Here is a 14,705-nt window from a genome sequence, read left to right as displayed (position 1 = left end):
TCCTGCAGGCCTTTCAGGGTGACAACAGTCTCCATCGCCGACTCAGCGATCGCGCGGCCTTTTCCTGGAAATCGCAGACACACGGGGGTGTTGGGAGGAGGCACCTGTTTGGGAAAAGGGGGTGTGCCACCGCGTCCTGCCCCGTAGCTGCCCCCAGGTCAGTCCACACGTACTCACCCCTAGCACCCTGGAGCTTCCCGCAGCATGCCCAGGTCCCCGAGCCACCAGATCCGGGAGTCAGTGCTGGCCGGGGCTCCGTCCTGGGTGCCGGCGGGGCCCCGAGGGACCAGTGCCACCAGCCCCCACCCCAGCCGCAGCCCGGCTCCCCGGGCGTGTCCCCACTTGCCTGGTGCGGAGCCTTGTTCTGCCCCACCTTGGAGGGGGTGGGTGTGGATGAACATGGGGCAGGGCCTGTCACACCACTGGGTGCCACTCTTTGAGGGTACCAGTGCCACTCTGCCATGGGACACAGCTTTAGGGGTCCCAAAGACCACCTTCAAGGATCAGTCCAAGGCAGATGGGCTCAGGAAGAGGGTCAGAGCTCAGGAGCGCCTGCAGGCCCATCACAGGCTCCCGTCACGCCCCGGAGGGGGTAATAGGATGAGGGCTCAGCTGCTGTGAGAGCGTCGGCCCCACACCGGACGCGTCGTCCCCACACCGGACAGGGCTGGCGTGGGGGAGAGAGAGAGAGGAGGCCGGGCAGGGAAGCAGGAGGGCCATGGGCACCTCGATGCCATCCCTTCCCCTCTAAGTCCCAGTGGGTACTCTTCACACGGTGGTGGGCTGGTCAGTGGCTAACAACCGGCTCCAGAGACAGGGAGCGGGGTGCTGCTTTCCTGGGGTGATCCCCCACCATGGCTGGTTTCTAGCACCAGTCAGACTTCGCTGCATGCAGTGCTGGGAAAAGCTGCCCTTGAGGCCCCTCGGAGCGGCGCCGGCGCAGCCCTGGCTCATGCCCTCTCCCGAGAACCCTGGGGCCTGGCGGACTCGGACTCGCAGGCACTTTGAGCTGGGAACCACTGCAGGGTGGGAAGAATTCATGATTTGGCCAAGGACTTGTGGTAGCAACGGGCTTTGAGGTGGGCCAGGTGGGCCTGGGTTCAAAGGCTCCACCTCTTACTCGCTGCCTGACCCCAGGCAACTCCCTTCCCCTCTCAGTGCCTGCTTTCCTCTTTCGTAAAGTGTGGATGATTCAAATAGACCCTGCCATGGGGTCGGTGCAGCATAAAGGAGTGGTCCGTGCCAGTGAAGTGATTCAGCCCACCTGGCGGTGGTTCTATTTATGTTTTTTAAAAAGAATGATTTTATTTAACTTTATTTATTTGTTTACTTTAATTTGGCCAGAGAGTGACTGGGTGTGAATGGAGGAAAGCAAGCCACCAGGTCTGGGGTTCGAACTGCAGTCGGCCATGTGGGAGTCTGGTGTCCTTAACCACCATGCCACCTGCCGGCCCCTATTTATTTATTTTTAAAATTTTGCTAGAAGGCAGGTACAATTGCTGGTGAGAGAGAGAAATGGCAAGACAGCACTCCTCCCCAGGGAATGTCACACCAAATCCCTTCTCATATCTTCCTTCCTTCTGGGATTTGGACATGCATGCACACACACACACACACACACACACACACACGCCTGGCATGTTTTTCAAACCACGGGGCCCAGGACTCGAACCACAGGGTCAACCATGTGGGATCCAGCCCCAGGTGGTGATGTTCATTGTCTCGTTATTCAGCCAAGAACTTAAAGGACAGGGACATCTCAGGGCCAAGGGAGTGTTCTCTGGAGACTACGGGACAAGTATCTTCCCACCCTAGGAATTCTTAGAGCTGAGGCTAGGACAGAACGTGTGCTCCTCTTTCCCGAGGTCTGTTTCCCCGGGCCCCCTGCCTGGCTGGCTGCCTTGTGCACCTGCCCAGGGCCCAGCTGTGCACCAGGAAGACGGAAGACGCCACCGGCTGGATATGGGGCATGGACAAGGCACCGTTCTCAGGACCCCTCCACCCCAGCCCTGTGCTCTGCTGCCCCCTGGTGGCAGAATTGGGAAGTACGCCGCTCCCAGTACAACAGCAAATAGCATTAAAGAACGCAGCGGCTGCAGCTGCTGGGCAGCCAGGGTGCAGCGTGTGTAGGGGCTGGGCATTCGGCCATAAGCGGCACAGAACAGGGTGTAGTGCTCTGGACTAGCATCAGATGAGGATTGTAGTTCTGAGTCAAATTCCAGCTGGTTATGTGACCTTAGGCAAGTGAGGTCACCTCTCTGAGCCTCATCTGTAGAATGGGGTGACAAGAACAGGGTTGTGGTGAGGATTAAATGACCTGACGCCTGGCACAGTGACTGGCACTGACATAACAACGCTCACCCATCTGTCCGCGGGACGCCTCCCCTTCGCATAGTGCTTCTTACCAATCCTATTTCAAGGTGCCGCCTCCCTCCCACGCATCGCGATCCTAACAGATGGGGAAATGGAGGCACAGAAAGGGGAAGTAACTCTCGGCTTGTGAGTGAAGCAGGTCGGCCTGCCCCCAGCCCCAGTGCACGCCTCTGCACACCCTGCTTGGAAACTGAAGTGTACCCCTTGGGACTGGCAGATGGCGTAATGGTCATGTCACTGGACTCCCACGTAGTGGACTACGGTTTGAGTCTCAGACCCAGGGGTTTAAAACTCACACCAGGTGGATGTGTGTGCGTGCCCAAAATTCCAAGAGGAGAATGGAAGAGAAGCCCCCTGGGGGTTGATTTGGCACTTTCTGTCTCTCTGTCCCTCTTTGTCTCTCTGGCGAGCGCATAGGCCCTATGCAAAAATCTCTTAAAAAAGAGAATTCCAGGACCAACAGTTAATGTAATGGCTACATCACTGAACTCCCACGTAGCTGACCGTGGTTCAAGTCCTGGACCTGGTGGCTTAAACTCATGCCGTGTGCATGTGTGCGCGTGCCCAAGATCCCAAGAGGAGAATGGAGGAGAAGGGATTGCGGTGTGGCCATCCTCCCCCACCCCCACCCCCGAGGGGTGATTTCTCACTTTCTGTCTCTCTGTCTCTCTCTGTCTTTCTGGTAAGCACACACGCCCTATAGCAAAAACCTCTCCAAAAAAAAAAAAAAAAAGAAAGAAAGAAAGAAAGAAAGAAAGAAAGAAAGAAAGAAAGAAAGAATCCCCAGTGTCCCTATTGTCTCCTTAAAGTAGCCAGATCTGGATTTGGTGCCTGCCTTCCTTCCTCCCACGCTGGCATCCGATGCCAGCCCATCAAGCTGACCCTTCCCTCCTCCTGGCCAGCTCCACCGCCCTCGGGGAAGCTCAAGGCCATGAACTTGAGAGTGGCTTTCAGAGGTCATGCTGACCATTCCCCAGCACCCCACCCGAGCAGATGGCTGCTGAGCCTGCTCTTCGAGCTGCTAGGGGAGGAGATCCCAAACTCCACTTCCTCCTCCCACCCAGGTGTCTGGTTCCACAGACCAGGCACTACCTTATGTCGAACCAGAGTCCCTTCTACTGCCATTCGGGCCCATTTCCTTCTGTTCTTTCTCCAGGTAGAAATACAATCTGGGGGGACACTTGAGGCCTGGAGAGAGGGACCCTGGAACAGGGCAGAGCCACTCAGGAACAGGAGGTGAGAGCTGGGCCCATGTTCAAGTCCAGGGCAGGGTGGTAAAAGCGGTCAGGCAGGTCTCCTGGTACCCGGGGCAATCTCAGCCCAGGCGGGGCAGCCACACTCCCCATTCTTGCCCTGGCACCCTGGCACCCTGTGGCTCACAAGGTGAGGGGCTGGTATGGGAACGGAGCAGGGGGTAACCTGGGGGTGGTGAGGAGCTCAGACTCAGGATCTGTGCAGAGCTGGGTTCGAATCCAGCAACGCACACTTCCTGAGCTTCTCCAGGCTCTGCAGCTGGGACTGAGGCCACCGCGCTGGGAAGAAGCCGACGTCCCAGCCCTCATGGGCCTCACAGTCCAATGGGAGCGCTGACAGGGAACAGGCCAACACGTGAATTAGCAAGAGGCACAGTGGGGAGGCCACAGAGGCGAGGGTGATCAGGGAAGGCCTCCTGAGGAGGTGGTGTTAAGTCCAGGCCTGGCTAGCTAGCAGGAGCCAGTCGCTAAGATCTGAAGGGCCCTCAGAAGGCCTGAACAAGAGCCCCAAGGGAGGAGCTTGGAGTCGGCAGACCAGCCAGAAAGACGGCCGGGCCAGCAGGACTGCAGGGCCCCACCGCGCAGACGCCCACAGCGCCTTTCTCTCCTGACCTGTAAAATGGGATCCGCAGTTCCCACTTAACAAATAAGGAGGTGGCCTTGTCCCAGCAGCCAGTGAACTCTGGCTCCTCGGTTGTCATTGCTCTAGGGTCAGCTCTATCCTGGCTCCTTCAGGGTCTCATTCGCAGTCTCCCTCTGAGTGCCCCCAACCAGCACACAGGGCGCCCCCATCAGGCCCCGTCTGTGCACTGCACCTCCAGTTCATAAAGCATTTCCTCTGGGCCTCCCACAGCCTGTGGAAATTCTTGAAGTCATCAATGACAAAAGTTCTGGCAGGTCCTCAGTGTCAGGCCTAGGCCTTGTCACCAACCTTGCCCTCTCCAGAGATAAACCTTCAAATTCCAAAGCCCTTTCTTCCCAAACTTCCTTCACCAGTCACGGGGCTCCTAGACCCAGGCTCTGGCACAGGGCTAAGCTCTGCTGGGATCAGAAGGCAGGTCTCCATCAAACCCCGAGAAAACGGAGCAAGAAGGGTTCTCAGACCTCGCACGTAGAAGCAAGCTGGGAGCAGGCCAAGGTCAAGGTCAGGTCAAAAAGACGAGCTGTTAGGGACTAGCAGATGTTGTAATGGCTACATCTCTGGACTCACATGTAATCGACTGTGGTTCAAATCCTGGACCTGGCGGCTTCAAACTCAAGCTGGGTGCATGAGTGTGCATGCCCCAAATCCCGAGAGGACACTGGAGGAGAAGGGATTGTGGGGTGGCTATCACCCCAACAGGCGATTTCTCGCTTTCTCTCTCTCTCTCCAGTGAATGCATGCGCCCTATAGCAAAAATCTCTCTCAAAAAACAAACAAAAAACAAGCAAACAAACAAACAAAACTTTAAAAAGGAAACCAGCAGTTAGCGTAATGGCTATGTCGCTGGACTCCCACGTAGTCAACCGCGGTTTGCGTCCCGGACCCGGTGGCTTAAAACTCACGCCGGGCGCATGTGTGTGCGTGCCCAAGATCCCAAGAGGAGAATGGAGGAGAAGGGATTGTGGCGTGACCATCCCCCCTGGGGAGTGATTTCTCACTTTCTGTCTCTATGTCTCTCTCTGTCTGTCTGGCGAGCACATGTGCCCTATAGCAGAAAAAAAAAAAAAAAAACTCTCAGAAAAAAAAAAAAGGGCGAACTGTTGACCCCTTCTCCTTCGGACCAGAAAGGGCTCTCCTCTGACCACTGCTTCCCAGAGGAGGGCAGCTCCCAGGTCTCAGTGCCACCACTTCCAGGAAGCCTGCTCTGACCCCCAGCGAGAGCAGGCTGCTCCTTTATTTGTGTCTCCATAGCCCCAGAGTTTGCCCCACCAGACACTGAGTATGAGAGTACACAGATCCTAAGTGCAGTTCGGGGACTGTCGCACGGGAACAGCCCCACGTAGCTCAGATCAGCAGGCCGGCCCTGGCCAGTGACTACCCCGGCCTCCCGGGCGTCCCCGGCCTGACCTGGCCCGTCAGTCAGCCTCACCTGTTTTTGTCCTCGCGTACACTTTCACCTCGGGAGCCCTCTTCTGCGTCTGGCTTCTCTCCTGTTGTGTCTGGCTTCGTCCTTCAGCGCACAGAGCTGTAGAGGGCTGGTCCCCATTACCTGCAGCTCCCTGTGTGCGTGCCCACAGCCTCCGGCTCCCTCCGTGGTACATGAGGGAGGGGTCGTAGAAGTATAGGAAGCCGAGCCCGCTAGTGGGTAGTTAAGGTGGCTGGATCTCGCATGATCAACTGTGCCGTTCGAGTCCCAGACCTGGACTTGAAGAATACATTGGGCATGTGTACAGGGGTGCCCCAAATCTCAAGACGAGGTAGGGATGGAGGAGGGATTGCAGCGTGACCATCCCTTATAGGGGTACTTTCTCATTTTCCTCTTCTCTCTCTCTCCTCTGTCTCTCTGGCAAGTGCACATGCCCTCTGGCAGATTATTATCGTTATTCATATTTGTTCTAAGGCATGTGTGCTCTCAGGAGACAGAGACAGAGAGGGAAAGTGAGAAAGCATCCCCCAAGGGATGGCCACGCCACAATCCCTTCCCCTGCATTCTCCTCTCAGGATTTCAGGCATGCACACACATATCCAGTGTGTTCTTCAAGTCATGCAGTTGGCCATGTGGGATCCAGCCACCTCAGCTTCCATGCCATGTATTGGCCAACATTCTGGACTGTGCTCCTGCCTGAGGCCCCTGAAGACCAATCTCCAAACCTGGAGTCACTCATGCTAGAATTCTGTCACCAAGTTAGGACCAGCAGTTAGTGTAATGGCTATGTTGCTGGACTCCCATGTAGTCGGCCGTGGTTCAAGTCCCGGACCTGGTAGCTTAAACTCACGCCAGGCGTGTGTACGTGCGTGCCCAAGATCCTGAAAGGAGAACGGAGAAGAAAGGATTGCAGCATGACCATCCCCCCCTGGGGGTGATTTCTCGCTTTCTGTCTCTCTCTGTGTCTTTCTGGTGAGCACATACGCCCTATAGCGAAAACTTCTCAAAAAAAAATAAGAATTCTGTCACCAAGTCAAAACTAAGTTGTTATTTTACTTTCTGAGAAACCAAGAGTGATGCCTAGTTTCACATCCAGTGCCATTTCAGTTGGCATGACAATGGAGCGCCCTCTCTTTTAACCCTTGTATATAAGAAGCTAACTCGGGCCACTTGGTAGCATAGCAGTTAAGTACAGTGGATAGAAAATCAGATCCTGGGACCAGCAGTTAGCGTAATGGCTGTGTCGCTGGACTCCCACGTAGTCGACCGTTGTTCACATCCCGGACCCGGTGGCTTAAAACTCATGCCAGGCGCGTGTGCGTGTGTGCCCAAGATCCTGAGAGGAGAATGGAGGAGGAGGGATTGCGGCGTGGCCATCCCCCCGGGGACTGATTTCTCCCTTTCTGTCTCTCTGTCTCTGTCTGTCTGGCATCACACGTGCAAAAACCTCTGAAAAAAAAAAAAAAAAGAAAAATCAGATCCCACATGGCTGACCATGGTTCTAATCCCAGCCATGAAAGACACACCAGACACATGTGTGTACAGGCCCTAAGTCCCGACAGGATGGAGGAAAAAGGACTGGGCGCACCCATTGGGAGTGCTCTCTTTCTCTCTCACAAGTGCACTCACTCTCTGCTAATCGTTTAAAAATAGAAATAGTTAACCTGATATTATCTACTCAGTTAATTTCTATCTCCCTGTCCCACCTGACAAGGAAAATAATTTGAAGCCAAAAGACTGGCTTGCAAGGAAGCAGATAGTAACATGGTGGGTTCCAGAGCCTGAAAGGAGGGTTGGGGAGACTGGAGCTCATGGAACACCGCCTTTGTGGCTGTACACCCGGCAGACATGGCGTCTGTACGCCCCTAAAGATACAACCAGTGGGGCCAGTAGGTGTCATGGCGGTTAAGGGCCCTGGATTCCCACATGGGCAACCACAGTTCAAGTCCTGGACCTGGTGGCTTACCTCTCTCTGGTCAAATAAAAAATAATAATAATAATAATGATATAATTAAATAAACTAATTTTTAAAAATAAAATAAAAAGATATAACCACCATGTGTTTTCTGTTTGTTCGTTTGCTTAGAGGTAGGGTACATGTGCTCACTGGAGAGAGAGACAGAGACAATGAAAGAGAAAGTGAGAAATCACCCCCAGGGGTTATGACCACACCACAATCCCTTCTCCTCCATTCTCCTAGGATCTTGGGCACGCACACACACGCTCAGCTTGAGTTTCAAGCTATCAGGTCCAGGACTCAAACCACGGTCGGCTACGTGGGAATCCAGCGATGGAACCACTATACCATCTGCTGGCCCTCAACCAGCATGTTCTTAGCAGTGTTCTCCACTAATAGCTAAATTACCAGAAACTTCAGGAAAAAGACAAGAGTATGGGGACGGCAGGTGGTGTAGTGGTTAAGGTGCTGGACTCCCACGTGGCCGATTTTGGTTTAAATCCCAGACCTGATGGCTTGCTTTCTCACACACTCTCTCTCTCTCTCTCTCTCTCTATCTTTGTCTCTCTCTAGTCAAATTGAATAATAAATAAATAAATTAATTAATTAAATATAAAAATAATTCTTTTTTAAAAAAGACAAAAGCATCATTTTTAAAAATTGTTGCCATAGGGTGCATGTACTCACCAGAGAAACAGAAAGAGAGAACTCATTACCCGGGAGGGATGGCCATGCCTCAATCCTTCCTCCTCCATTCTCCTATTGAGATTTCGGGCACACATGCATATGCACTTGGCATGAGTTTCAAGTCGCCGGATCCAGGACTTGAGCCATTGTCAACCACATGGGAATCCAGCACTTTAAGCACTGCGCCACCTGCTGGCCCCCAAATTACATTTTTTTTATAAGCCAGAAGACACTTGTGCTTGCCTGAGAGACAGAAAGAGAAGGAGGAAGCGTCCCTCCATGACGTGATCACACCCAGTCTCTTCTCCTCATTGCTCCATCCTGTCAGGATTTGGGGCCTCACACACATGAACCTGGTGTGTCTTCCAAGCCACTGAGGCCAGGCCTTGTGGGCTCCAGCTCCCTTAACCACTAAGCTATAAGACTGGCCCCAAATGACAGCAATTTAGTCTGAAGATCTTTCTTTTTCTTTCTTTCTTTCTTTCAAGAGAGATTTTTGCTATAGGGCACATATGCTCCCTGGAGAGACAGAAACAGACAAAATGACAAAAAGCGAGAAATCATCTGCAGGGGGATGGCCATGCCACAATCCTTTGTCTTCCATTCTCCTTTCAAGATCTTGGGCACGCACGTATGTGTACCCGGCGTGAGTTTGAAGCCACCAGGTCCAGAACTCAAACCGTGGTCCACTACGTGGGAGTCCAGCAACCTAATCATTACACCATCTGCTGGTCGTTAGGCTAAAGATCTTAATTGACGTTATCTGCTATTCTAGAACCGGGCAACACTTTCTTCCATAAAACAGAATCGGCGTCCCAGGAGCTGAGCACGGTGGACTCCCTGCTGTCTCACGTCCTGGAGGCTCTGAAGACTAAATGGGAGCCCCTGCACGTCATCTGGTTATTTATTTATCTATTATTATTTTTTAAAGAATTATTTATTTATTTATTCATTCATTTATTTAATTTGACCAGAGAGAGAGAGAGAGAAAGTGAGAAAGCAAGCTACCAGGTCCGGGACTCGAACCATGGTCAGCCATGTGGGTATGTCCAGTGCCTTAACCACCACACCACCTGCTTGCTCCTGTTCTTTTTTTTTTTTTTTTTTTTGCCGAGAGATTTTTGCCATAGGGCATGTGTGCTCGCTGGAGAGACAGAGACAGAGAGACAATGAGAGATTACCCCCCAGGGAGGATGGCCATACCACAATCCCTTCTCCATTTTCTTCTTGGGATTTTGGGAACACAGGCACACTCACCCAGCGTGAGTTTTAAGCCGCCAGGTCCGGAACTCAAACCACAGCTGACTACGTGGGAGTCCAGCCACGTAACCATTATGCTATCTGCTGGTTCCTCATCTGTTTATTTGCCTGTCTTGACCATTAGGGAACGACACAAAGACTGCAGATGTGGCCTTTGTCCCTCAGCCCAGAGGAACACGAATGAGAGAGAGAGGAGAATGAAGGGATTGGGAAGATGGGACAATCAAGGAAGGAGAGAGGGAGGGCAGGCAGGGGGGAGGTCAGGAACCCACAGAAGCGAGTGTACAATGCCCCTCAAACGAATAATTGAATGAGTTCCTTTCTCAAAAGTTTCATTTTGGGACAAAAAATCTTCTCCTTTTCTTCTTCTTCTTCTTTTTTTTTTTTTTTTGAGAGTTATTTATTTTATTTTATTTATTATCATTTTTCAATTTGTCCAGAGAGAGAGAGACAGAGGGAAAGTGAGAAAGCAAGCCACCAGGTCCAGGACTTGAACCGTGGTCAGTCATGTGGAAGTCCAGTGTCTCAACCTCCATGCCACCTGCCAGCCCCAGGACAAAAGTTTTCTAAACAATTGATCCAGAGTTTGGGGAGCAGGGGGAGCGATGGGGGCCACAGGGTGCCCTTGGTCACTGCAGAGTGGGGCTGAGGTCCAGGAAACTACAGGCGATGGGGTCCTGCAGGTATGGGCTTGGGGGGCCAGCCTCAGGGGCCAAATCCCTGCCGACTCCTCGCCTCCGTCTCTGTCCTGCCAAACACTAACTCCTACCCTCTCCTGCAGCAAGCAGGGGCAGAGCTCGGGCCCTTGGCCAAGGCCAGGCACCAGGGCAGGCCCTCTGGGCAGGGGCAGGCACTGCCGAGGGAGCGGCTCCTCTAAGATGCCCGGCCTGGCTCAGCCCCTAGGAGCAGGTGGGCCACGAGGGTGGGGGCCCAGTGACACCCGGGCAGCCCCAGTCTCCTTGCCTGGCAGCGTGGTCCAAGACCATCCCCCACAGCCCCCAGCGGTCTAACCCAGACTCAGGCGTCAGCCAGAACCCAATGTGCCAGGGCAGGCTGCCTCCTCTGCTTCGCCAGCTGGAGCCTGCGTGCCTCTCCCGTGCAGACCTGGCGCAGGGGGAGCAGAGGCCCTCAGTCTTCACTCTGCAGGAATGTCCATCCCAGACTTTCTGAGTTCCTTGAGGGACAGAGCCTTGTCACCTCACGAGGACCTCCGTGCTCTGACCTCCGTGCTCTGATGCAACAGCAGCCACCACTTGATGTGACTGTGTCAACCACTTACAGACTATCTCACAGTGGCTTCATGAAGTAGTTACCGTCAGCGCCACCCCCGTTTGCAAGCAAGGTAAGCAAGGCCTCCCAGAGCCTTTGGGGGCAGGCTCAGTGTACACGGGGACACAGTGCAGCCACGTGGAAGACCGAAGTTTGCTTCCTTGCTGACCCCTGCACCCACGACACGGCGGACTGGGAGGGCTGGGGCAGGGCAGGATCGCAGCACGGAACCCTGCTGACAGTGCTCATTCTCGCTCGCTCTCATGAAAAAATAAACTTTTCTTTTCTTTTTCTTTTTGGTAGAGGTTTCTGCTATAGGGTGCATGTGTTTGCCAGAAAGACAGAGACAGAAAGACAGAAAGTGAGAAATCACCCCCCAGGGGGGATGGCCATGCCACAATCCCTTCTCCTCCATTCTCCTCTCAGGATCTTGGGCACATACGCGCCCGGCGTGAATTTAAGCCACCGGGTCCGGGACTCAAACTGCGGTCGACTTCCATGGAAGTCCAACAACATAGCCATTACGCCAACTGCTGGTCCCTGAAAAAATAAACTTTAAAAATAAAGGAGAGAGCAGCCGGTGTGAGGTGGTGAAGGCAGCTGGATCCCACATGACCAACTGCACGGTTCATCCTGGACCCAGCAGCTTAACAAAACACACCGGGTACATATGCGCATGTGCCCAAAATCCTGAAAGGAGAATGGAGAAGGAATGGTGGCATGGCGATCCTCCTTGAAGGGTGCTTTCTTTTCTTTTTCTTTTTTAAAAATAATTCTTTATTTAATTTTTATTTACTCATTCATTTATTTTTAATTTGACCAGAGACAGACACAGAGAAAGAGAGAGAGGGTAAGTGAGAAAGCAAGTCTCCAGGTGCGGGACTTGAACTGTGGTCGGCCATGTGGGAGTGTCCAGTGCCTTAACCACCACGCCACCTGCTGGTCCCCCAGGGGTGCTTTTTATCCCTCCCCCCCACCCCATTTCTTTCTCTGGTGAATGGGTACACTCTCTAGCAAATTAAACAAAGAAAAGGGCCAGGAGGTAGAACAGCTGTAATACAACCGACCCACATGAGAAGGCCTCGGTTCAAGTCCTGGGACCTCCCTGGACACACCAGGCACACGTGACTGTGGTTTGGACCATCTGTGACTGAGGCTGGATCACGTATATGCACTCAACGGGGAGCTCCTCCTCTCTCATAGAAGAAATGAATACATTTAGGTGATAACAACAGCAAGAACCCTTTAAAAAGCTTGGTGTGGGCCAATAGGTGGCATGGTGGTTAAGGTGGCTAGATTCCACATGGCCGACTGCCCAGTTCAAGTCCCAGATCCAGCAGCTTGAAAAACACAGCAGGCACATGTGTGCGTGTGCCCAGAATCCTGACAGGAGAATAGAATCTCTTCTCTTAGGAGATGGTGGCATGGCCATCCCCCCAAGGGATGATTTCTCACTTTCTCTCTCTCTCTCCTCTCTCTTTCTCTCTGTCTCTTTTGGCAAGCACACGTGCCTTACAGCAAAAACTTAAAAAAAAAAATTTGGTGTTTTGCCTTAAATCACATGCTACACATATGTATATATGTATTTTCTTGTGTGTGTGTGTGTGTGTGTGTTTGTATGTGTGTAGAGGTTTTTGCCTTAAGGCACGTGTGCTTGCCAGAGAGAAAGACAGAGACAGTGAGAGGGAAAGTGGGAAATCATTCCCCAAGGAGAATGGCCACCACTCAATCTCTTCTCCACGCTCCTCTTGGGATCTTGGGCGTGTACACACACATGCAGTGTGAGTTTCAAGCCACCAGGTCGGGGACTCAAACCGCAGTTGGCCACATGGGAGTTCAGCCACGTAAACACCACGCCGCCTGCTGGTCCCGCACACATGCATTTTCTATCTCTGTCTGACAAGGAGACCTAGAAGCAGTGGCACCTCAGTTGCAATAAGCACACCCAGTATCCAGATCTTGGTTTCTAAAGAGTACTCTCCCAAACGGACGGAACCACACGAAATGGCTGATTCTAGAGTCAAGGCAAGGAAATCGTAGGATGGGGGACCAGCAGGTGGTGCGGTGGTGAAGGCGCTAGAAACTCCCACGTGGTCGACCTTGGTTCGATTCCTGGACTTCGTGGCTTGCTTTCTCACTTTCCTTATCTCTCTCCCTGTGTCACTCTTTGACCAAATTAAAATAAATGAGGGACTAGCAGTTAGCGTAATGGCTATGTCGCTGGACTCCCATGTAGTCGACCATGGTTCAAGTCCCGGACCCGGTGGCTTAAACTCACGCCAGACGCATGTGCAAGCATGCTCAAGATCCCGAGAGGAGAATGGAGGAGAAGGGATTGAGGCGTGGCCATCACTCCTGGGGGGTGATTTCTCGCTTTCTGTCTCTCTGGCGAGCACACAAGCCCTATAACAAAAACCTCTCAAAAAAAATTAAAATGAATGAATAAATAAATAAATGAAATAAAACAATTCTTAAAAAAAAAAAAGAAAAGATAAAATTGTAGGATGAACCTGGAATATCTGTGGTGCCAGAAATCAAGGAAATGCTCAAAAAAAAAAAAAAAAAAAAAAAAGGATGAGGGCACAGGAGACAGACACCAGAGCCCATCTAGAAGCACTCCCAGTGACCAAGGTTGAAACAATTTGAACAAAATAGGTGACATAATATTGACTAGGGGCAGCTCATGGCATAGTGGCTAAGGTGCCGGACTCCCATGTGCCTGACGGTGGTTGGAGTCCCAGGCCAGGTGACTTTAAAATCATGCGTGCACGTGTGCGTGTGCCCAAAACCACAGGAGAAGGGAAGAGAAGGAACTGCAGCATGGCCACCTCCCTACGGGGTGGGTTCTCACTTTCCCTCTCTCTGCTTCTCTCTGGCCAAAGCATGTGCCCTATGGCAAAACCTTAAATAAAAAAATGGACTGTAACCCAAGGTATGAAGAAAATAAATGGGTCCTGCTGATAGAAGTGAATGACCGCAGGGCTGGCTCGGGCATGGCGGTAACTTGCTCTCCAGCCATCCCGGAGCCGCGTGGATGCTGGCAGGCTGGCCGGCCCTGTGACACAGGGGTAATGCGCTGCTCAAGAGAAGCCAGGTCCCACGTGACTTCGGACCCCAGGCCTGCTCAGCCTGGACATGCCAGTCACACACGTGCCCAAGACCCCACAGCCTGGAAGGCTGGAGGGACACGACATGGCCAGACGGCGGTGGGGCCATCTCCCGTCTCTCTCTCCCACTCTCTCACCCTCACTCACACGTGCTCTATCATGCAGCCACCAAATTCTACTTGGGATGCATAAGTTCCAGAACTCTCCAACCTGGCTCCAGAGACAGAAATATGACCTGAGTGAGGTCTATCAGCACACACCACTCCTGGCCACATTGGCCCTGAGGAAACCACGTGACCCTAACTGGCCCATCTGAGAGAATCCAGACTTTGCTGAGACAAAGCAATTCTTCCAAGTTGAGTGTGAATGAAAAGACCTCTGCGGGACCAGCAGTGAGCGTAGTGGCTATGTTGCTGGACTCCCATATAGTCGACCGTGGTTCGCGTCCCGGACCCAGTGGCTTAAAACTCACACCGGGCGCGTGTGCATGCGTGCCCAAGATCCCGAGAGGAGAGTGGAGGAGAAGGGATTGTGGTGTGACCATCCCCCCTGGGGGGTGATTTCTCACTTTCTATCTCTCTATCTCTCTCTGTCTGGCGAGCGCACGCGCCCTATAGCAAAAACCTCTCCAAAAATAAAAGACCTCCGGAAGCCAATACCAAGAACAGCAAAATAAAGAAGTAGAGAGAGCTGGTCCTCAGTGATCTCCACGAGCCACTGGACCAAATTT

The sequence above is a fragment of the Tupaia chinensis genome, unplaced genomic scaffold (genome assembly GCF_000334495.1).
Source record: "Tupaia chinensis unplaced genomic scaffold, TupChi_1.0 Scaffold000146_1, whole genome shotgun sequence".
Lineage (NCBI taxonomy): Eukaryota > Metazoa > Chordata > Mammalia > Scandentia > Tupaiidae > Tupaia > Tupaia belangeri.
Note: the sequence above shows the minus strand (reverse complement) of the source record.